This window comes from Carcharhinus amblyrhynchos, chromosome 8 (genome assembly GCF_965287045.1).
Source record: "Carcharhinus amblyrhynchos chromosome 8, sCarAmb.v2.hapA, whole genome shotgun sequence".
Lineage (NCBI taxonomy): Eukaryota > Metazoa > Chordata > Chondrichthyes > Carcharhiniformes > Carcharhinidae > Carcharhinus > Carcharhinus amblyrhynchos.
Window position 1 is genome coordinate 71,664,175 of NC_137331.1, and position 23,597 is coordinate 71,687,771.

At 41.4% G+C, this 23,597-nt stretch overlaps 1 protein-coding gene across 5 annotated transcripts in view; it reads right to left on the reverse strand.

The window, feature by feature from the left end:
* Positions 1 to 23,597, reverse strand: part of spidr (scaffold protein involved in DNA repair) — a 304,782-nt gene that overhangs the window by 55,658 nt on the left and 225,527 nt on the right. The gene's annotated exons all lie outside the window — the stretch shown is intronic.

Sequence of the window (23,597 nt, forward strand, 5' to 3'; positions counted from 1 at the left end):
TAGAAAAGGTTAAGGCACATGGGATACGGGGTCAGGTAGCTAGGTGGATTGAGAACTGGCTGGGAAATAGGAGACAGAGGGTAGTTGTGGAGGGGACTTTGTCCGGCTGGAGGCCAGTGACCAGTGGTGTGCCGCAGGGCTCGGTACTGGGACCTCTCCTCTTTGTAGTCTACATAAATGACTTGGAAGAGAGCGTAGGTGGTGTGATCAGCAAGTTTGCTGATGACACCAAGATGGCAGGGTTGGCGGGTACTGAAGTGGAATGTCAGGTGATACAACAGGATATAGATAGGTTGGTGCATTGGGCAGATAGGTGGCAGATGGAATTTAATCCTGACAAATGCGAGGTGATGCATTTTGGAAGGAATAATGTAGAGAGGAGCTATGTGATTAAAGGTAGACAAATTAGGAGTATAGAAACACAGAGGGACCTGGGAGTGCAGGTTCACAAATCCATGAAGGTTGTGACACAAGTGGAGAATGTTGTCAGGAAGGCTTATGGAATGCTAGCCTTTATAGGAAGAGGTATAGAGTTTAAAAGCTGCCGTCTAATGCTTCAGTTGTATAGAACGTTGGTTAGACCGCATTTGGAGTACTGCGTCCAGTTCTGGTCACCTTACTACCGGAAGGACGTGGAGGCTCTGGAAAGGGTGCAGAGGAGGTTTACCAGGATGTTGCCTGGCATGGAGGGGTTGGGTTACGAGGAAAGGTTGGAGAAACTGGGACTGTTCTCTTTGGAAAGACGGAGATTGAGGGGTGACATGATGGAGGTATATAAGATACTGAAGGGAATAGACAGGGTCAATAGTGAGAGACTGCTCCCTAGATTGGTTACGAATACAAGAGGACATGATTAAGGGTGAGGGGGGAGAGGTATAATTTGGATATGAGAGGAAGGTTCTTTACGCAGAGAGTAGTGGGGGTATGGAACGCGCTACCGAGTAGGGTGGTGGAGGCGGGAACGTTGGACTCGTTTAAGGTTCAGTTAGATAGGCACATGAGTGAAACGAGGATGGAGGGTTATGGTAGGGGTTATGGAATAAGGGTTAGAACCTCGGGAGACACCGGAAAGGCAGGCTTGTGATTAACGTTTTTGACTTTTCACTCCGTAGGTGGAGGTCCACCTCGTTGTCAAACGAGGGGCATGCACACGGTGGGTCGTGCGTGGGCTGCTCCTGGAGGTTCCGGGAGTGGCCTAGTACTTCGTGTCGGTGTGTGTACTTGATCCTGGACCGGTAGACGGGCGCCGCAACAGCTCAGTGACTAGCACTGCTAGCTGTGCAGATACATGGATTTGGGCCTGTGTCTGTGGGAGTTTGTGCATTCTCCCTGTGGTTGCGTGGGTTTCCTCCGGGCGCTCTGGTTTCCTCCCACACCCCAAAGATGTGCTCTTAGGCTGATTGGTTTTACCAAATTGACACTATTCTCCCCTGAATCTGGCTAAGTCAGGGGTTCTATTTGTAGATACGCAGGGTAGAATAGGTGTAGGGTGATGCGGCGGCGCGGGCTTGTTGGGCCGAAGGGCCTGTTTCCCGTGCTGGGTTGTTCTTTGTTTTGTTTGTTTGTACTACCAAGAGTCCTTCCATTAGCCCTATATCCTGTACTCCTGTTACTCTTTCCAAAGTGATTCACCTCACACTTTTCCACATTAAACTCCATTTGCCACCTCTCAGCCCAGCTCTGCAGCTTATCTTTGTCCCTCTGCAAACTGTAACATCCATCCTCACTGTCTACAGTGACTTTGGTGTCGTCAGCAAATTTACTAACCCATCCTTTTACATCCTCATCTAGGTCATTTATAAAAATGACAAACAGCAGTGGCCCCAAAACAGATCCCTGAGTCACACTACTTGTAACTGAACTCCAGGTTGAATATTTCCCACCAACCACCACCCTCTGTCTTCCATCAGCTAGCCAACTCCTGATCCAAACTGCTAAATCACCCTCAATCCCATGCATCTGCATTTTCTGCAGTAGCCTACCATGGGGAACCTTATCAAACGCTTTGCTAAAATCCATATACACCACGTCAACTGCCTTACTCTTATCGACCTCTTTTGTCACCTTCTCAAAGAACTCGATAAGGTTTGTGAGGCACAACCTACCCTTCACAAAACCGTGTTGACTATCCCTAATCAATTTATTTCTCTCTAGATGATTATAAATCCTATCTCGTATAATTCTTTCCAAAACTTTGCCCACAACAGAAGTAAGGCTCACCGGTCTATAATTCCCAGGATGGTCTCTACTCCCTTTCTTGAACAAGGGGACAACATTAGATATCCTCCAGTCTTCCAGCACTATACCTGTAGCCAATGACGACATGAAGATCAAAGCCAAAGGCTCTGCAATCTCCTCCCTAGCCTCCCAGAGAATCCTAGGATAAATCCCATCCGGCCCAGGGGACTTATCTATTTTCATACTCTCAAGAATTGTTAACACCTCTTCCTCATGTACCTCAATCCCGTCCAGTCTAAAAGCCTGTATCTCAGTATTCTCCTTGACTACATTGACTCTTTCCTGCGTGAATACTGACAAAAAATATTCATTTAGTGCCTCTCCTATCTCTTCAGCCTCCACGCACAACTTCCCACTACTGTCCCTGACTGCCCTAATCTTGCCATAACCGATCTTTTATTCTTGATATACCTATAGAAAGCTTTAGGGTTCTCTTTGATCCTACCCACCAAAGTCTTCTCATGTCCTCTTCTAGCTCTTAACTCTCTCTTTAGCTCCTTCCTGGCTAATTTGTAACTCTCCAGTGCCCTAACTGAGCCTTCACGTCTCATCTTTACATGAGCCTCCTTCTTCCTCTTCACCAGGGATTCAATTTCCTTAGTACACCACGGTTCCCTCGCTCAACCACTTCCTCCCTGCCTGACAGGTACATATTTATCAAGAACTTGCAGCTGCTGCTCCTTGAAGCTCCACACTTCAGTTGTTCCCAGCCCCTACAGTTTCCTACTCCAACCTACGCATCCTAAATCTCGCCTAATAGCCTCATAATTACCTTTCCCCCAGCTATAACTTCTCTCCTTCGGTATATACCTATCCCTTTCCATCATGAAGGTAAACGTAACCAAATTGTGGTCACTATCACCAAAGTGCTCACCTACTTCCAAGTCTAACACCTGGTCTGGTTCATTACAAATAGCGACTGGAAAAGCTGTAGTTCAAGCATGTTAGAGGGGTCAGTTTTTGTCCAATGTGTGCAGGAAGATTTCCTGACACAGTATGTAGATAGGCCAACAAGAGGTGAGGCTACATTGGATTTGGTACTGGGTAAAGTTAAAGTCCCCCATAACAACTACCCTGTTACTTTTGCTCCTATCCAGGATCATCTTTGCAATCCTTTCCTCTACATCTCTGGAACTTTTTGGAGGCCTATAAAAAACTCCCAGCAGGGTGACCTCTCCTTTCCTGTTTCTAATCTCAGCCCACACTACCTCAACAGACAAGTCCACATCAAATGTCCTTTCTGCCACCGTAATACTGTCCTTGACTAACTTGACTAACTTGTTGCACTATCTGTAACCCCCATGACTTGCCTGGGTTTGCAAAACCTCACTTACTGTACTGTCTGGAGACAATACACATCTCTTTAACCTGTGATCAGTGCTCCTTCCACTCACATTATCAGCCACTTCAGGTCTTGAACAGCAGGTTAGGTGTAAGGATTCGCATTTTAATCAGGAATCTCTAAACTGTCTGTGCTTTATATGCTCTGTCTGAGGCCAGAACTCTCCATTCACCTGACGAAGAGGCAGTCCCCTCGAAAGCTTGTGAGTATATTATCAAATAAATAGGTTGGACTAAAACCTGGTGTTGTCAGACTTTTTACTGTGTTTACGCCAGTCCAACGCCGGCATACCCACATCTTGACTAACAATGCCATGCCTCCCCCTTTTCTACCGCCTTCTCTGCTCAGATTGAAACATCTGAACCCCAAAACCTGCAACAACCATTCCTGTCCCTGCTCTATCCATGTCTCTGAAATGGCCACAACATCAAAGTCCCAGGCACCAATCCAGCCTGCAAGTTCATCCACCTTATTGCATATGCTCCTTGCATTAAAGTATACACACTTCAAACCACCCTCCCGCCTGCCAATACGCAACTGCGACCTAGAAACCTTACCCATGACCTCCCTATTCTCATCCTCCTGTACAATGGAGCTACAATTCAGGTTCCCATCCCCCCACTGAATCAGTTTAACCCCCCCCCCCCCCGGATAGCATTGGCAAATTTTCCCCCAAGATTTTGTACCCTTCTGGTTCAGGTGCAGACCATCCCTTTTGTAGAGGTCCCACCTACCCCAGAATGAGCTCCAATTGTCCAAGTATCTGAAACCCTCCCTCCTGCACCATCCCTTTAGCCATGAGTTCAAATGTTCTTTCCCTCTATTCTTCTCCATGCTATCCCGTGGCATGGGTAACAAACCAGAGATAACAGCTCTGTTTGTTTTAGCCCTAAGTTTCCACCCTAACTCCCTGAATTTCTGTCTTACATCCCCATCCCTTTTCCTGCCTATGTCATAGGTCCCTACATGAATCACGACTTGGGGATGGTTCCCCTCCCCCTTAAGGATCTCGAACACTCGATCAGAGACATCACGGACCCTGGCACCTGGGAGGCAACATACCAACCTCGAGTCTCGCTCGTTCCCACAGGCTCTCCTATCTGTCCCCTTAACTATGGAATCCCCAATCACTAATCCTGATCTCTTCTTCCCCCTTCCTACCTGAGCATCAAGGACAGGCTCTACTCCCGAGACCTGTACCCCATGGCTTACCCCCGTTGAGTCTTCCTCCCCAACAGCATCCAAAAGCATTTTGGTCACCTAGTTACAGGAAGGATGTAAATAAGGTTGAAAGAGTGCAGAGAAGGTTCACAAGGATGTTGCTGGGACTTGAGAAGCTGAGTTACAGAGAGAGATTGAATAGGTTAGGACTTTATTCCCTGGAGCATAGAAGAATGAGGGGAGATTTGATAGAGGTATATAAGATTTTGATGGGTATAGATAAAGTGAACGCAAGCAGGCTATTTCCACTGAGGCTAGGGGAGAAAAAAAACCAGAGGGCATGGGTTAAGAGTGAAAGGAGAAAAGTTTAAAGGGAATATTAGGTGGGGCTTCTTCACGTAGAGTGTGGTGGGAGTGTGGAATGAGCTGCCGGATAAAGTGGTAAATGTGGGGTCACTTTTAACATTTAAGAAAAACTTGGGCGGGTTCATGGATGAGAGGGGTGCAGAGGGATATGGTCCAAGTGCAGGTCTGTGGGGCTAGGCAAAAAATGGTTTGGCACAGACAAGAAGAGCCAAAAGGCCTGTTTCTGAGCTGTAATTTTCTATGGTTTTCTAAGATGCAGACTTCCTATAGAATCAGATATAGTCCATATAGGTAGGGAATTAGAACAAAAAGAATGCCTTAAAAATAAACTGAAATTGAGAAGAGAGAACAAGGTAGTGTTCAGAAGACAATTCAAGGGAATACAGACAAAATGAGAGAGGAAGAGGCAACTGTAGTAACCAGAATTAAAGTTGAAAACCAGACTTCAGAGGTAAATCAAAAGTTTGGTGGCATTTTAATAGAGTCTAGGAATCGAGAGTTAATGCAATTGTGAACAGTTTGCACAGCAGTCAAGACAAAAACATCCAGAAAGGAGGCGGGGGGTTGGAGGTTGTAAAGCTGGATATTGGATTCACTGTTAAAAGTCGAACAGAAGCTTCTTTGAAACAGTAATTCGGAAATCTGGACTGAAGTTTGGAATGCAAAACATGATGGAAAGTTTTGTTGTGGAAGAAGATTTTAAAGCGTGCTCTTTGGGAGTGGAGTTTGGAAACTCTCATGTGACAATCATTTGTGGCGGGGGGGGGTGGATTTTGAGAAGAAATCTACAGACATTCACTTGGGTTCAGAATAGATTGCATGTGCGACCACAGTCAATCTGTGTGCTTAAAAGGACATTGTGCTACTCAGACCATTGTAGTTTAAGATGAACCTTGTAGTCTGTTCTAATGTGTGTGTATTTGCTAAAATAAGGGGGAATAAGAGACTATTAGCATAATCCAACTTTTCATGTTTTTTTTTCCTTGTTGTTGAAACTATTTGCTATCCTAGCCCCATAACTTCACGCATTTACCATGGCCAATATACCTAACGCAAACACATCTTTTGGACTGTGGGACGAAGCCAGAGGACCCAGAGGAAATCCATGCAGACACGGGGAGAACATGAAAACTCTACACAGTGACACAAGGCCAAAATCAAACCCTAGTCTTGGCACTGTGAGACAGCAGTGCTAACCAATGTGTCAGAATGTCGCCCAAACATGTTCCGCCACATTTTAAAATAAAAAATAAAAATTTTTGAGCCAGGGTTCCATTCTAAAATTTTCCCATCCAGTTATAACACCAATTGGGATCATGACACTACCATATATTGTTATTCACAAAAGTTATTCTTCTTTATTTACAGAAGTTATACTTCTGCTTTCCATCAAATCTCAGTTTCTCAATCATGTGACATTGCATCAGTTACATCACTGTCAGGTATTACTGCCTTTTAATCTACACTCAAATGCTTCCACATCTTTCCAGAAGTGTGGCATATGAACTGAAAGTAGTACTTCAACTGAGAATTAATATCTTATACAGGTTTAACATAACTTCCTTGCTCTTGCATTCTGTGCTCCCATTAATGAAGACCAGGATACTGCATGCTTTACTAATTGCACTCTCAACCTAACGCACCTGATTTATGTACATACACATAGATCCCTCTGCTCTTTCACCCTCTTTACTGTCTCTTTGTTCCTTTCCAACCAAAATCAATCAGTTCACACTTTTCTGCATTGAATTTCATCTGCCAACTGTTTACCCTCTCCAACATGTCCAAGCCCTTTTGAAGTTGTACACCATGCTAACAGTTTACACTGCTTCCAAGTTAGTCATAGAGGTTTACAGCATGGAAACAGCTCCTTTGGCCCAACTTGTCCATGCTGCCCTTTTTTGAAAACCCCTAGTTAATCCCAATTGCCCACATTTGGCCCATTTCCCTCTATACCCATCTTACCCATGAAACTATCTAAACGCTTTTTGAAAGACAAAATTGCACCTGCCTCTACTATTACCTCTGGCAGCTTGTTCCAGACACTCACCACCCTCTGTGTGAAAAAATTGCCCCCTGAACACTTTTGTATCTCTCCCTCTCACCTTAAGCCTGTGCCCTCTAGTTTTAGATTCCCCTACCTTTGGGAAAAGATATTGACTATCTAGCTAATCTGTGCCCCTCATTATTTCGTAGACCTCGAAAAGATCACCCTCAGCCTCCTACGCTCGAGAGAAAAAATTCCCAGTCTATCCAGCCTCTCCTTATAACTCAATCCATCAAGTCCTGGTAGCATCCTAGTAAATCTTCTTTGCACTCTTTCTAGTTTAATAATATCCTTAATGGTCCAAAGCTTCCAGTATCCATATCATCAGACGTGATACATAAATAAGGATATGGGCATCAGGACCCCACAAAAGTCCTGGAGCACAAAGGTACTGAACTTGGGAGAGGTATGCAAGACATGCATACTTACCCGGAAATGCTACACTGGTTAATGCCTGGTCTAACTCAAGCCAGCATAACTGAGCTGAGCAACAAAACTGACCACCTCCACCCACCCCTCACTCCCCTTCATCCAACTACAGTCCCCAACCTGACTCAACTACCTTCCCACTTGATTTGGCTGTTCTTCCCACCTGACTACTCCAGACACAACCCAACTACCCTGACTGACTACTCCACCAACCTGACCCAACTACCCCTCCAATCCACCCAATCATTCATTCACTTATTAACTCACTCACATTAATACCTTTAAAAACTTACCTCAATATGGAATCATAGAACAGAATTTTGGAATCCATACAGTGCAGCAGGAGGCCATACGGCCCACTGAATTTTCACCGACAACAATTCCACCCAGGCTCTACCCCATAACCCAATGTATCCTGCGTGGACCAGATGGCGGAGGTATTCACAGGCATCTTTAACCTCTCCCTATACCAATCTGAAGTCTTTACCTGCTTCAAGAAGATCATAGAATCATAGAAACCCTACACTACAGAAAGAGGCACCAACCACAATCCCACCCAGGCCCTATCCCCATATCCCTACACATTTACTTGCTAATCTCTCAAACTTACGCATCTCAGGACAATAAGGGGCAATTTTTTAGCATGGCCAATCAACCCAACCCGCACATCTTTGGACTGTGGGAGGAAACCAGAGCACCTGGAAGAAACCCACGCAAACATGAGGAGAACGCACAAATCCCACACAGATAGCAGCCCAAGCCAGGAACTGAACCCAGGTCTCTGAAGCTGTGAAGCAGCAGCACCAACCACCATGCCACCCCTGATGATTATCATCTCCATATCAAAAAACAGCCAGGCAGTGTGCCTAATGACTATTGGCCAGTGGCTCTGACATCCATCATTATGACGTGCTTGAAAAGGCCACTCATGGTACAGTTCAACTCTGGCCTCCCAGATTGCCTGGATCCAGTACAGTTCGTCTATCGCTGCAACAAGTTCACAGCAGATTCCATCTCCCTGACCCTACACTCAACCCTGGAACACCTGGATAGCAAAGACAATGGTGTCAGACTCCTACTTATTGTCTATGGCTCAGCCTTCAACATATTATTCCTTTGAAACTCATCTCCAAACTCTGCAGCCTTGGGCTCGGCTCTTCCCCTGTGACCGGATCCTAGATGTTCCAACCCACAAATCACAATCAATTAGGATGGGTAACAACACCTCCTCCATGATTACCCTCAACACTGATACCCTGCAAAGCTATGCCCCTTATATACTTGTGACTGTGTGGCCAAATTCCACTCCAACTCCATTTTCAAGTTTGTGATGGCTCCACTGCAGAGGGTTGGATCTCAAATAATGATGAGATGGAATACAGGAAAGGGATAGAAAATCTGGTGAAATGATGCGGTGACAATAATCTCTCCCTCAATGTCAGTAAAATGAAAAAGATAGTCAGTGATACAGGAAGCATAGTGGAGAACATGCCCTGGCTACAGCAGGGGTGAAGTGGAAATGGTCGAGAGCTTCACATTGCTATGTGTTCGGATCATCAAGAACCTGTCCTGGTCCCTCAATGCCACACTATAGTTAAGAAAGTTCACCAACACCTTTACTTTGGAGAAATTCGGCATGTCTGCCATGACTCTCACCAATTTTTACCAATGCACCTTTTCCAGATGTATCACAGCTGGGTGTGGCTCCTGCTCTAACCAAGACTGCAAGAAACTACAATGGGCACATGGGTGAAAGGATGCTGCTTGATTCACAAACATCACATACATTCTCCAATCAATTTCACAGAATTTCCCAACATAAACACTTATTTAACCCATTAGGTCTGAGATGTTTTTCTCCTCATGATTCACTGTTTTGTGCTTGCACCATATGCTTTCAAATTCCTCTTTTCAATAACTAATTTCATTTCATGAACTCTGCTTTTACAGTGTTTTATGTCACAGATTTGTACATTCTAATTGCTCATTATAAGAACATAAGAACTAGGAGCAGGTGTAGGCCATCTGGCCTCTCGAGCCTGCTCTGCCATTCAATAAGATCATGGCTGATCTTTTTGTGGACTCAGCTCCACCTACCCACCCACTCACCATAACCGTTAATTCCTTTACTGTTCAAAAATTTATCTATCCTAGCCTTAAAAACATTCAATGAGGTAACCTCAACTGCTTCACTGGGCAGGAAATTCCACAGATTCACAACCCTTTGTGTGAAGAAGTTCTTCCTCAACTCAGTCCTAAATCTGCTCCCCCTTATTTTGAGGCTATGCCCCCTAGTTCCAGTTTCACCCGCCAGTGGAAACTGGCTTTTATCTCATCTATTCCTTTCATAATCTTACATGTTTCTATAAGATCTCTCCTCATTCTTCTGAATCCCAATGAGTACAGCCTCAGTCTACTCAGTCTTTCCTCATAAGCCAATTCTGGAATCAACCTTGTGAATCTTCTCTGCACCTCCTCCAGTGCCAGTATATTCTTTCTTAAGTAAGGAGACCAAAACTGTACACACTACTCCAGATGTGGCCTCATCAGCACCTTATACAGCTGCAACATAATCTCGCTGTTCTTAAACTCCATCCCTCTAGCAATGAAGGACAAAATTCCATTTGCCTTCTTAATTACCTGCTGCACCTGCAAACCAACTCAAGATTCCTGCACAAGGAATCCAGGTCCCTCTGCACAGCAGCATGCTGCAATTTTTACCATTTAAATAATAGTCTATTTTGCTGTTATTAGTCCATTTTGCTGTTCTGCATCATCTGAAAATGTTGAAATTGTGCCCTATACAACACGGTTGAGAACATTAATATGCATCAGGAAAAGCATGTATTCCAACACTGAACACTGGGGAACTCCATTACAAACATTTCTCCAGTCTGGAAACACCTATTAACCACTACTTGTTACTTCTTGCTACAATTTTGTATCTATGTTACATATGAAAAAAAGAACATAAGAAATAGGGGTAGGAGTAGGCCATCTAGCCCCTCGAGCCTGCCCTGCCATTCAACAAGATCATGGCTGATCTGAAGTGAATCAGTTGTTGGTACTTTCTCTTTTATCCCATGCTCATTAGTTTGTAGCGTGACACTTTATGAAGTCCATGTACACCAATCAACAGCATTAACTTCATCCACCTATTGTTTACTGCTTCAATAATCTCCAGCAAGTTAGGAAAGCATGATTTTCCATTAACAAACCCATGCTGGCTTTTCTTAATTAATTCACATTTGTCCCAAATTATTGATTCTAGAAGTTTCCGCACCATCACAAACTGATTGGCCTCAGGTTGTTGGACTTACCTTTGCTGTGTTTTTGAAGAAGCAATTGCAACTATCCAGTCCCCTGAAATTAACTAGAGTCCAAGGAAAACTGAAAAATAAAGGCCAATGCCTTCACAATTTTCACTTTACCTTCCCTCAATATTGGATGCATTTCATCCAGTTCAAGTGCATTATTAACTTTAAGTACAGACAGACTTTCTATCACTTCCATCTGATCAATTTTATATCCTTCTCATGCCTGAATTACCTCCTTTCACCATGGCCTGGGTAACATCATCGTCTTTGCTAAAAACAGCTGCAAAGTACTCATCTAATACCTCAACTAAGGCCTTTTCCTCACGGAAATCCCATTTCTTTGGTCCATTATCTGTCCCACTCCCCCTTTTACCATATTTTTACTATTTATGTGCCTATTGAAGACTTTGGGATTCCCTTTCTCATAGAATCATGGAATTCCTACAGTAGGAGGAGGCCAATTGGCACATTGTGTCTGCTGCAACGCTGAGACAGAGGATCCCACCCCTACCTTCTACTTGTAATCCCAAGTATATATTCTGCTACCCCAATAACCTACACACCTTTGGACAATCCACCTAACCTGTACATTTTGGACTGAGAGAGGAAATTAGAACATCCGGAGGAAACCTACACAGGTGCAGAGAACATGCAAAGTCCACAGAGACAGTCACCCAAGGCTGGAATTCTACACAGGGGTCCCTGGCGTGGTAAGACACCAGTGCTAACCGCTGCGCTACCAGTTTAGCTGCCAGCCACTTTTCACGCACTCTCATAGCTTCTCCTATTTGCTTTTCCACCTCTTTTTTGAACCTTCTATAGTGAGCCTAGTGTATTACCCACCTAACATCTGTCATAAGCAGATTTTTCCTTCTGGATCTTAATCTCCAGGTGGGATTCTCCCATGGCTCTGTCAGAAGGTTCAATAGCAGATGGGGCAGGGGAAATTTGTCAGCATCTAAAAGTTGATTTTACGCTGGTCTGATTTCCCTGTGGGATCTTCAGCTGGCACCTGCCTTGGTAGATCAAAAAACTGATTGAACTGTAGTGTAAAAATGATTTACATCCCACTAATGGGTGGCAGATGAAGGCCCAACCAGAATCTTAGCTTCCCTCCTAATTGTCAACACCACCAATGGGAAAGCCAGATCAGAACATGTCTGGAACAATGTGGCATGCCGAAATTGGGATTCACTCACATAATGCCTGGGGCTATCTCTGGAATTCAGGATAAAAGGTTGCCAGCAATTCTGAACCCCAGAACACCATTACAGCGGGTGGGCGGGAAGCAGCTATCAGTTGGCCTTTCCTTTTCAACGTCATCGAAGAGGTCCATCTTCTTTCTTCAAAGGTGGGTTGGTGATGTTGGACAGCTTTTCAATATGGCACTCAGATATGATGGCAGGACTCATGCCATCATGCCCACCCTCCCAGAAAATATGGCATGAAACCCCCAAGTGCATAAGTAATGGGGTCAAGGCTGGAAGGCATGGGGTAGTTTTCCACTGCCTCCGCAGCAGGGAACACTACATGTTCCTGTCCCTGGACTTAGTCCCAGATGGGAGCATTCATTCTCTATCTCTCTCATCATCCAAGCAGTTCTGGATTTCTTTGTCCTATCTTTTTTCTTCATGGGAATATACTTAACTGTGCCAAACTATTCCTTCTTTAAAGATAGCCCATTGCTCGGTTGCCATTTTCCTGCTGACCTTACATTCTAATTTATCTGGCCTTGTTTCATTCTTGCCCATTGATGTTGGGCTTTCCCAGTTAATGTTTCTTACTTTGGATTGTTGCTTCACTGGGCGGCATGGTGGCACAGTGGTTAACATTGCTGCCTCACAGTGCCAGGGACCTGGGTTCAATTCCTGACTTGGGTTGCTATCAGTGCGGAGTTTGCACATTCTCCCTGTGTCTATGTGGGTTTCCTCCCACATTCTGAAAGACGTGCTAGTTAGGTGGATTGACTCGAACAGACGCCAGAGTGTGGTGACTAGGAGAATTTCACAGTAACTTCATTGCAGTGTTAATGTCTTACTTGCAATTAATAAATAAACTTTACTTGTTATGCAAAAAGTATGATTACATGTAAATAGTCATGCAATATCTCTACTATTTTCAGTGCGCTTTAAGTTAAAAAGTGAACAATTTCCATCAATGTTCACTGGAAAAGATATAAAATTCTTTGTCAGTTTTACATTTAAATAATTTTCAATAAAACATAATTGATGGCAATTTCTCTTTGAAATAATACTTTCATAATTCAAATATAGAGTAAAGCTGTCACAAATTGAAAAGGAATGCGGCCTAAAAACTAGCTTGACAAGATGCAGAAAGCTAACGCAGCAGAACGTAAAATCTGTTGCGTCTTAAAGGTGCAAGTAATGCACTAGAGAAAACAGTATCCTCAGAGACAGAGATGACAGCGGAATCCAAGAGACAAGCTGGAGCTGAATGTCCTGGCAATAGTATGCGCAGGTGCAATAGTCTGCTTGGGATCAGGCTGGAGGCCTACTAAAAATAAACATTTTATAGAGGAAGATAGCTGTGGTAGTGAATACCAACATTTTGAACTACAGGATGCTTTTGCAGTGCAGTAAATTTAATAACATTGCCTGAGCAGCCAAAGTAAATGACCTGGTATGTCTTGGATCTTTTTCATGTCTATTTATATAAGTGACATCTCTTCATTATTTACCTTCACCAGAAAAAAATATCCTTGCCTAAAACTACTAAAAGCTTACGGTATCCTTTCTTAGTTATATTGCTTAGAAAAATTTTGCTAATTGCTCAAATCTTATGTTGCAAAATCTGTGAACTTTCAAAGCCTGAGAACTCAACTTTGACAAGTAATGCAGGTAACTTGTCTTCACATAAATTTGTAAAATTAATAGGTAAGTGCATTATAACATAATTCTTAGAGAGCTAGTTTTGGCTTTTTTATGCTAGGATTGGAAATACATAAGAAGTGAATCTTACTTCTAAACGTGCATATTAAGTTGCACTTGTAAAATTGAGATCATGTAAAACCCAGCTGCCCATTGCCTTATTTGCATCAAGTCCTATTTATCATAACCCCTGTGTTCACTGACAACACTGACTAATGATTTGATTTTAAAATTCTCATTTTACTTTCATGTCCCTCCATGGTTTTGCCTCTCGCTGTTGTCAGTAATCTCCAATTCTACAACCCTTCGAGTTAAGTGTATTTGCTTTAATACTGGCCTCTTGAACACACCCAGTTTAGTTGCTCAAACATTGGTAGCCATGCCTTCAGCTGCCTAAACCTTAAACTGTGAAATTTCTTTCCTAAACCTGTGTCTCTACTTTCTCTAATTTCTTCTTTTAAGATCCTCCTTAAAAGCCACTTCTTCAACCAAGCTTTTGGCCACTTGCCCTAATATTGCCTTAAGAGGTTCAGTGTCAAATTGTGCTTTGTTGTGCTCCTGTGTAGTGTCTTGGGACATTTTATTAAAGGTGCGACATCAGTACAAATTGTTGTTGAAGTTTGGGTCCACTTGACAAATGCACACTAGTGTATTTGGATTTTATAAATTTCAAATCAATTATCTATATCCTGGGTGCGTAAATAATATAACAGCCAGGGGGAAAAAAAACAGTAAGCGTTTGTGTAATTTAATTCCTTAATCTTCATGGAACAGCAACGAAGCACACTGAGTAACATTCTTGCCTTTTTCACTCTTGTTTTTCCAAAAAGTTTTCATTCATGTCTCTTTAAATGAGTGTGCAATTCTGTTTACAGAGTTACAGCGACAGTTCCCAACACACTCTTGTTTCCAGGAACTGCTTGTATTCCCTGCAGGGTCAAAAATGTCAGCCTGTGACAGGCAGCTAGAATCACAAAAGTAACCACAAATCTCAAAGAGGCCTCACTGGGATAGCTGGAGTAGGCGGAGTAAAATTCCATTGACTCTACCAATCAGGGTGGAGGAACATGATGATAAACAGCTCTTGAAGCTGGGTACAGCCAGTACATTGTGTTCCCTTCCTGAAAAACAACTCTGTACTGCTTTGCTTAAAGTGAGCAACAAATCTGTTTATTTCTAATCTTCATCCGATTTTGAAACAGCATATCCAGGTTATTCCTTTTCAAAACTTATTCAATTGTTTCTATATTAGCAACCACACGAAAGAAAAGTTCAAAACTTTTAGAGAAAAGATTGCCTGAGCCAATATATGCTATGGACTGTGCCCACCAATAACTCACTAGACGTAAAATAAAGTTATAATGTTCAGGTCAAGTGTGGACAATGTTAGATTAAAAAATATATTAAGTGTGACATTCTCAAGGATGGAACGTGACAGTGCATTAAACTGAGTCATCCTACAATATTGTCCATGAAGTTCCTAATTCCAGATATTCTACCAGCTGGTTGTGAGGGAAAAATGCAACATTCTAGAAAGAGACCGCTTCCCAAATGAAGGTGAAAAAACAATAAGTCGAATAAATAATGGCAATTTTTGTATGTGAAAGACTGAACAACAGGGTTACAATGCACAAAAATATTTTAGTTGCAATACAACATACTATGCACACCTACATACAATACAAAACATATAACATGGGTTTGCAGCATTTTTACAATGAAGAAACAATGCATGATATACACAAAAAATCACTTAACGTCCTTTCTCATCATAATGTCCAATATGATTGGATTCAATGGCCAATGCTTTTCAAAGTTTCTATTCTTTGAGAAAAATATACTTTAATTTTACATCACTTTGTAGGTATAAAAAATGTGTAGCAATCAAGCCATCCAAGCAGCTTTTCTTTCTTAATCTTTGCTAAATGTTTACTAGGTATGACTGTGCATTCATTGTTTTTTTTATGCTTAATTGTATTTGAGTAGAAAATAATCAAAGGATCCTCAATAAAGAAACACTAGTACAGCAGATCAACAAGGTAGAAACTTGAAATGCACCAAAAACAAATCAACGGTACAGAAAAAAAATCTATTGCGTAAACCTATATGTTCATCTATATAATTTGCCAGGAATGAGTTCTGCTAACTTTAAAATGGTCTTCTTATAGATATATAGTGAATACTTCCCTCCACTATATTTATACTAACATTTTGCTTCCGCTCATCAGAATATCCTAAGTTATTTTCCCATTTTTTTCCTCAGTGTACTGATTAATATATTGGGATAAAGTTTCACAACTGTTTCTCCATTTGGTGTCTCCCCCAAATGTCAATTAATCATTTCTCCCTCTGTAAAAAGAATAACACCAGGTCCAATGTAGAGCACATCATAGCCACACATGACTTTCCTGCAATTCTTATTAGACAGCAGTTGGCACTAAAGCTCTGGGGTTGAGTTTTCCTTTACCTAAGCTAGCAAACATGAAATGCAAATGTAACCAGTTAAGATCAGCTAACTGAACCAAATTAGAGATCAAACCTGTGACCTTCCACATCTGCAAGGCACAGCATCACACTGAATGCTGCACTTAGTTATTATGCAATTGGACAAGCTCCAACTGTACACTTGCTACTATAACACAGAGAGAAAGGAAGGAAGTGATTGAGTGAATGAGTGAATGTGAGTGAGAGTGAGTGCTTCTGGATTTGGCAAGTCTCCATTTACCAAAAACAAAATACACCACAATAGGTGATGTACTTTTGCAACGTAGGACTAGTTAGCTAATTTCTTTTTTCCAAGCGAGTGCAATGTGTTGTAGTTGTCTACCAAGGGATAGTAAAACTATTTCTAATAATTACTGTTGTATTAAATTCAGCCAATCGGGAATAGATTCAACCCTGTGCCATTTTGGAGTCCAATATTTAATCAGAATTATAAAATAATGTTAAATTAATGTTATAAGAGTTCAAAACTCCATGTTCTTGTTTATATGTGCTTTTTAATGCCATCAATATTGAATTTTCATGCCAACTGTGTAGCACCCATTTATAAATGGATGAAGCTGATAAATAAACTTTTATGTAAATGTTTGCTTTAAAAGATAAGAGCATTTCATCTGCAAACTTAAAGGACTTAAGACTTTTGTGGTGTAGAAAACACCACAAAATAAACATTTCTGAACATTTCTCTATATGTGTTTTAGAATGTCATGAATTAGCAATAAACAATCATAAACGTAAGTGTTTTGCATCTGAAAATATAAATGACAATAATTTGCATTTACAGAGTACCTTTAACAAACAGAAGTGCCATGAGGAGCATTATCAAACAAAATGCAGCACTGAGCCACATAATGAGAACCGATGACTAAAAGCTTAGGCAAAGGGGTAGTTTTTAAGAAGCGTCATTAAGGAAGGTAGAGAAGTAGAAAAGTAGAGGCTTATAGGCAAAGACTTCCAGAGCTTAGGGCCTAGCCAGATGAAGGCATGGCTGTCAATGGTGACTACAAATATGCATACACAAGAAAGCAGAACTGGAGGAGCTTGGGGCTTTTTGAGCTCCAGCAGGTCAGACACAGAGGGACAAGGGTTTGTGGGAAATTTAAAATTAGGGATGAAAATTTGAAAAATTGAGGCATTACTATAACAAGACTAGGCTTCAAGCATATGGGTAATGAGTTAATAAGGCTTTTTTGCAAGCTAAATCAGGCTGCTGAGTTTTGGGTGAGTTTAAATTTACATTGGGTTGAAGATGGAAAATGGATTGCTGGTGCAATAGGCAGTGAAAAAGGCAAATGATATGTTGGCTTTCATATCAAGAGGATTTGTGTGCAGGAACAGGGATGGTCTTAGTGCAATTATACAGAACCTTGGTGAGGCCACATTTGAAATAGTGTGTGCAATCCTCTTATTTCAGGAAAGATGTTCTTGCTGTAGAGGGAGTGCAGAGAAGGCTTATCAGACTGCTTCCTAGGATGACAGGAGAGAGATTGCGTCGATTAGGATAAATTTACTTGCGGTCAGAAGAATTGAGGGGGAATCTCATAGAAACTTATAAAATTCTAACAGGACTAGACAGGGTAGATGCAAGAAGGATGTTCTCAATGGTGGGGGTGTCAAGAACCAGACTCTCAGTCTGAGGATAATGGGTAGCCTGGTTAGGACAGAGATGAGGAGAAATCTCTTCACCCAGAGAGTGGTCAACCTGTGAATTCACTACCACAGAAAGCAGTTAAGACCAAAACATTGTACGTTTTCAAGAAGCAGTTGGATATAGCACTGGTGGCAAAGGAGGTCAAAGGAAATGGTGGGGAGGAGAGGGAGAGGCAGGATTAGACTATTGAGTTTGATGACCAGCCATGATCATAATGAATGGCAGCACAGGCACAAAGAACTAAATGACCTCCACCTGCTCCTATTTTCTGTTTCTATGGAATTCAAGCCAAGAGTGCATTGGTAAAGTAAATTCTAGAGGTAACAAAGACACAGATGAGGATTTAATCAGCAGATCAGCTGAGGCTGGGGCAGAGTTGGGTGACATCACAGAAGTGGAAGTAGGTGGTCTTGGTGATGGAGTGAATATGTGGTCAGAATATGTAGGGGGTGGGGTGGGAAAGGCGGTGGTGAGGTAGAGCTGGGTGTCATCAGCGTAATTGTGGAGTCTGACATATTTACCAATTATGTGCCAAGAGCAAGATGCAGATGAGAAATAGGTGGGGGTCAAGGTTCGAACCTTGGGGTCTCCAGAGGTAACAGTACAGGAGCAGGATGGGAAGCCAAAGTAAGTAATTCTATGGCCGGATAGATAAGAATGGTACCAGATGAAGTCAGCCCCACCCAGTTTATAGATGAAAAAGAGGGGTTGGAGATGGATGGAAATCAAGAAGGAAAAAGAGGAATAATTTACCATGGTCATAATCACAAAGGATGCAATTTGTGACTTCGTTAAGAGCTGGAGCAGCATAGAAGTAGAAAAGTACAAACATTATTCCAAGTGTTAAAAGGTCTGCAAAGAAGTTTATATGGTCTGGAATTAGGTAACCGTTTAAAATGCAAAAGTAAAACTGATTAGCAGAATTTTAAACCCATTTCAGACTATGCTACTCATTCGCAAATTTCTTTGCAATAAAACTAAGTCACTACCCATTTACAAGCCTGCTTTAACTGAACTGGCTGAGTATAACCAGCTACAGCTGGATCAATTCTATAAAAAGCTCCACAAAGAACAAACACTACATTGCCTCAGCTTTCACCTCAAGGTTACGCATAGTCATGGTGCTGATGTCACATGAAACAGCTTCACAAATCTGTCCTATGAATGGACTGACTACCTTGCGATCAGCCTGCTCCAAACCTCTGGAATATGTTTATGAACAGCATCTGCCGAGACATGCATCAGGTAACGTCATGCATGAGCAAATAAACAGCATACATTATATTCCTGCCAGACCACATGATTTTCTCAGAACAAAGCAGGAAACAGCAAAACTGCCCACAGGAAAAACAAACTTAATGCAATATATCTTTCACCAGTTTAGTCTGCAAAGTTCATTTTATCGCCCAGCTAACTTTTGCTGTTAAAATCAAAAGGAAAATATGTAATACAATGTTATAGTGTTACACAAAGTGCATTAGCTTTCTTGACATGTTTTAAAAGGCTGCAATGTAAAGGATTCAATTCTTATAAACCACAAGAGTGGGTGGACGACTGTTGGAGATTATAGTTTGAATTGCCAAGATGTTTTCATGTCTGGGAACACATTTCTGGGCATTTCTTATGGCTCAAGAATAGCTAGAAATAAATATACTGATTCATTGTTAAGCAGAAAATCCTGATTATAGACAATAGTAAATGGAAAACTGAGTGAGAATTTGCAAACACAATGTAATGCAAACACCAACAAGACATAACAAACTGAAGAGACGTATGTCTATAGTTTTCTCAGAAGATGAAAATGAATTAGCTCTCTGCATGCTATTTTCTACTTTCATACCTGACCTACTTGTTACCATTGGCAACAATTTAATTCTCATTTCATATGCACACAAGGTACAGCACATATCTGAGTCCAATATAACGCAAAACTTGGACTCAAAACACTAACTCCATTTCTCTCTTCACAGATGTTGTCTGACTGGCTGAGTCTTTCCAATACGTTGTTTTCATTTCAGCATCTGCAGGATTTTACTTTTATGACAGCAATTTTGTTCCTTGCCAGCAAATCTGTGCCCAACAATTTTCCTTTAGAATTTTTAATCTCCTAAAGTGGATGATTTCTTTCAACTGTTTCTCCTGTGTGAGCCAACCATAAAAGATTATGTAACTGCCTCCTGCAGTTACATAATCAACCTCAATGCTGATGTTATTTCACATCCAGACACGTGCAATTTCCAGCATAAATCATAACCCTGTGTCGATTTATTTTTCCTCCTGAATCCAGAGCACTGAAGCCAATGATCTCAGGGCGGCACAGTGGTTAGTACTGCTGCCTCACAGCTCCAGGGACCTGAGTTCAATTCTGGCCTCAGGTTTTCTAATTGTATATTGTATACCTAATTGTATACCTCATATTTTCTAATTGTGTGGAGTTTGCACGTCTTCCCATGTCTTGCACGTTTTTTGCATGGATTTCCTCCGGGTGCTCGGATTTCCTCCCACAATCCAAAGATATGCGAGTTAGGTGGATTGGCCATGGTAAATTGCCTCTTAGTGCCAAGGGGATTAACAGGGTTAATACGTGGGGTTATGGGAAAGGGCCTGGGTGGGATTGTTGTTGGTATAGGCATGTTGGGCCAAATGGCTTCCTTCTGCACTGTAGGGATTCTATTCTAATTCTCATTGTCAAGCTCACCATAATCAGCCACCTTGGCAGATAAAATTAAATCTGGGATATTCCTCTGATGAAGGGTCATCCTGACTTGAAACATTTGCTCTATTCTGTCTCCACAGATGATGTCAGATGTGCTGAGATTTTCTAGCATTTTCTGTTTTTGTTTCATTTTCTTTTCTAGATTGGGTCAAGTTCAGGTTTGGCAGCTTAATCTAATAAGCCCTCAGGTATTACTCCTCCATGTTTTATGAAAAATAAAATACATATTTTCTAATTGTAATCTTAAGTCCTGTGTGCTAAAAAAAATGTATTATTCTATGGGTAGAATTGTGCAGCCACTGACCTTCTAACACCTCTTGCCATTTCATGTTCACTTGAGTGTTGAGTGGCAGTGGGCAAAACTTCTGCTCTCCCTTGGAAGGAAGTCCCGTCCTTGAGAGCTGTTGGCCAATCAGATTGGCTGACAGCTGTTGAACCTGGCCACGCATAGTGCTCAGTTGCCTGAAGTAGTACGGCAGCACTCTGCCTGGGACTAAATCCTGGGGCCTTTGACAAGGTGAGTCCTAGAGAACCTAGGAAAGGGAGGGTATGGGATGCCCAGGTGGATCGGGAGGGAGTGACTGTAATGTCAGGGGTAGGTAACGGTGTTCGTTCTGGAACCCCACTCCCCCACCCTACCCGCATGTGCTCCCACTTACCTAAAAGTTGAGGCTGGGTGGCATAATAGGTGAATGGACAAGTTTCTGACCCAAGCATGAAATTGCATCTGGGTTTGAGCAGGCAGGTTCCTATGGGGAATCATGTCCATTCAATTTTACACACCCTCTGCCTTAGAACTCACTTTGGAGGAAGTGTAAAGTTCTGCTCCACAGACAGTGGGTATCCCAGAATACCTGAGGTTCCTTTTGAATACATAATATTCTCTTGGAAAAGAGTATAATAAATAATATCTCAAAAGTTTTATTCAGGTAAATTGAATAGGAAGTGATATTTTTAAAAAGTCGGTGTGTGCGTAGGTGTGTGGTGAGTTTTGCTTCCCTCTACAAGTTCAATTTTAGATCAGGCAGGTGAATTTTGAAACCAATTAATTAGGTCTCCTGTACGTTATTGAATTAAAACAAAAACAGTGAATTGTTTATAGATATGAGGTAAAATTCAAACATACCAATGAGACAGAGAGAGAAATAAAGAATGAGACAGAGAGAGAAATAAAGAATGAGGCAGACAGACATTTTCTTTTCTCTATTTTGATTTCTTTACAAAATAATCGCTTTTTTATGTAAACAAAGCTTCCTTGAGGGAAACATTTAAAAGTAGGAAGAAAGAGGGAAGTGAAACAGATCGAAGGTGAGGAGCACAATGCCCTCTTTGGGCAGGAGATGAAGCGCTAAGAGTGATAATGAAATAAGGAATAGGAGAGGAAAAAGGATCGAGCTAGTAGCATAAAGTGGAAAATGTAGAACTTGTGACGAAAGGCAGGGGCTCTGAAACATTAGGGGAGGAAGGAAAAATTATAAATAAGGAGCTCTTCAGAAATGCAAAATACTGCAGCCATTGTTTTGCAATTCATCAACATTTACACAACTTTCATCACTCTTCATTGTATCAATTAGACTTTGTAGTCTTACATGAACAGCCACCTACACTTTCACAGAAAAATAATGGTGTTTTTATATGGCATAATATTTCTGTTATTAAAAATATTACTATCCTCATTAAATACTGTAATGTTCCATGAGCACATTAATAAACATCACTTGCATAAATCCACAACTACAAATATGCTTTCTTTTATACGGAGAGAAGATGAGATGTACTTACTAGCTCGTTTTCAATACCTATGTTATATTTATTACCTCAATGATCAAGTATGGGTGTTTTTTATGCAGTATGCAACACAATAAGAGTAAACCGTATTTACCATGATGCGGCAGAATAGAAAGTTTTGCACATCACAGCAAAATATTCTGAAGTGATTTTTAAAAAATCTTTTACTCTATCCTTAAAAGGTACAAATCCAATACTCAGAGTGGACCAGGTGGACCCAAATCCATTCCTTGCTTGCTCCAAAAACCAAATTCAAATTTGAACTGAATCCAATTCATGGCTCCCACAAGAGCGACACACTCCCAAGTTGACAACATAAGACATTGTACCCCATCTTGGGCTTGATCTGACGCTTGATCTTAGCCAAAAGGCCAAGAAGTGATTTTAAGGTGGCAGGGCTTAAAAGGAAAAAAAATAGGTCAATCATACAGGGGTTAACTGATGAGTTTGATATAAAAGCAACACTTTTACGCATTTGCAGACAAAAGTGAAACTAATTTCACATCATTAGATGACGTTGTTTCGATTGAGAGAAAGGAGTGAAACCACAGAGGAAAACTACAAGTACAAATTATTTAGGCCACCCACTAAGATCGAAATATGCAATCTTCATTGGAGTCCTATCTATGGATTCCTTATATTCTGCATCACAATGTAGAATAAGGGTATCATTAATAAAGCAAGATTCAAGAACATAGCTAACTTAAAACTTCCTGTTTTGCTGCCGCAGAAACTTGGGTACTTTCCCTAAGCACAAGTGTGTTTTAGGAGGTTATGCAATCTATATTAATTTGAAAAACTCCAATCTAATATTAAGCATAACTGCATAATCTATGAATTTGCAAAAATGATAGAGTAACTGTGAAGGATAATTTCAAAAATATGCTTTTTCCTGTATAGGACGTTTGAAAACATATACTCTACGTTACTCTTGATCCTATTTATGGTCCAAAATGTAGTCTCTCTGGAAAAAAAATGGAATTTGTTTTTCTTGTCTGAACATTGAATTCCTGAAAATCCTCTGAAACCCTTTTTTAAAGTATATTTCAATAAAAACATTGTTTTAGCTTTTCTTTATTAGGAAGCTGCAACCACCATTAACATTAACACAGTAAGATCAAACCCAGAAGGTGAGAGACTGTCTGGTGGGGG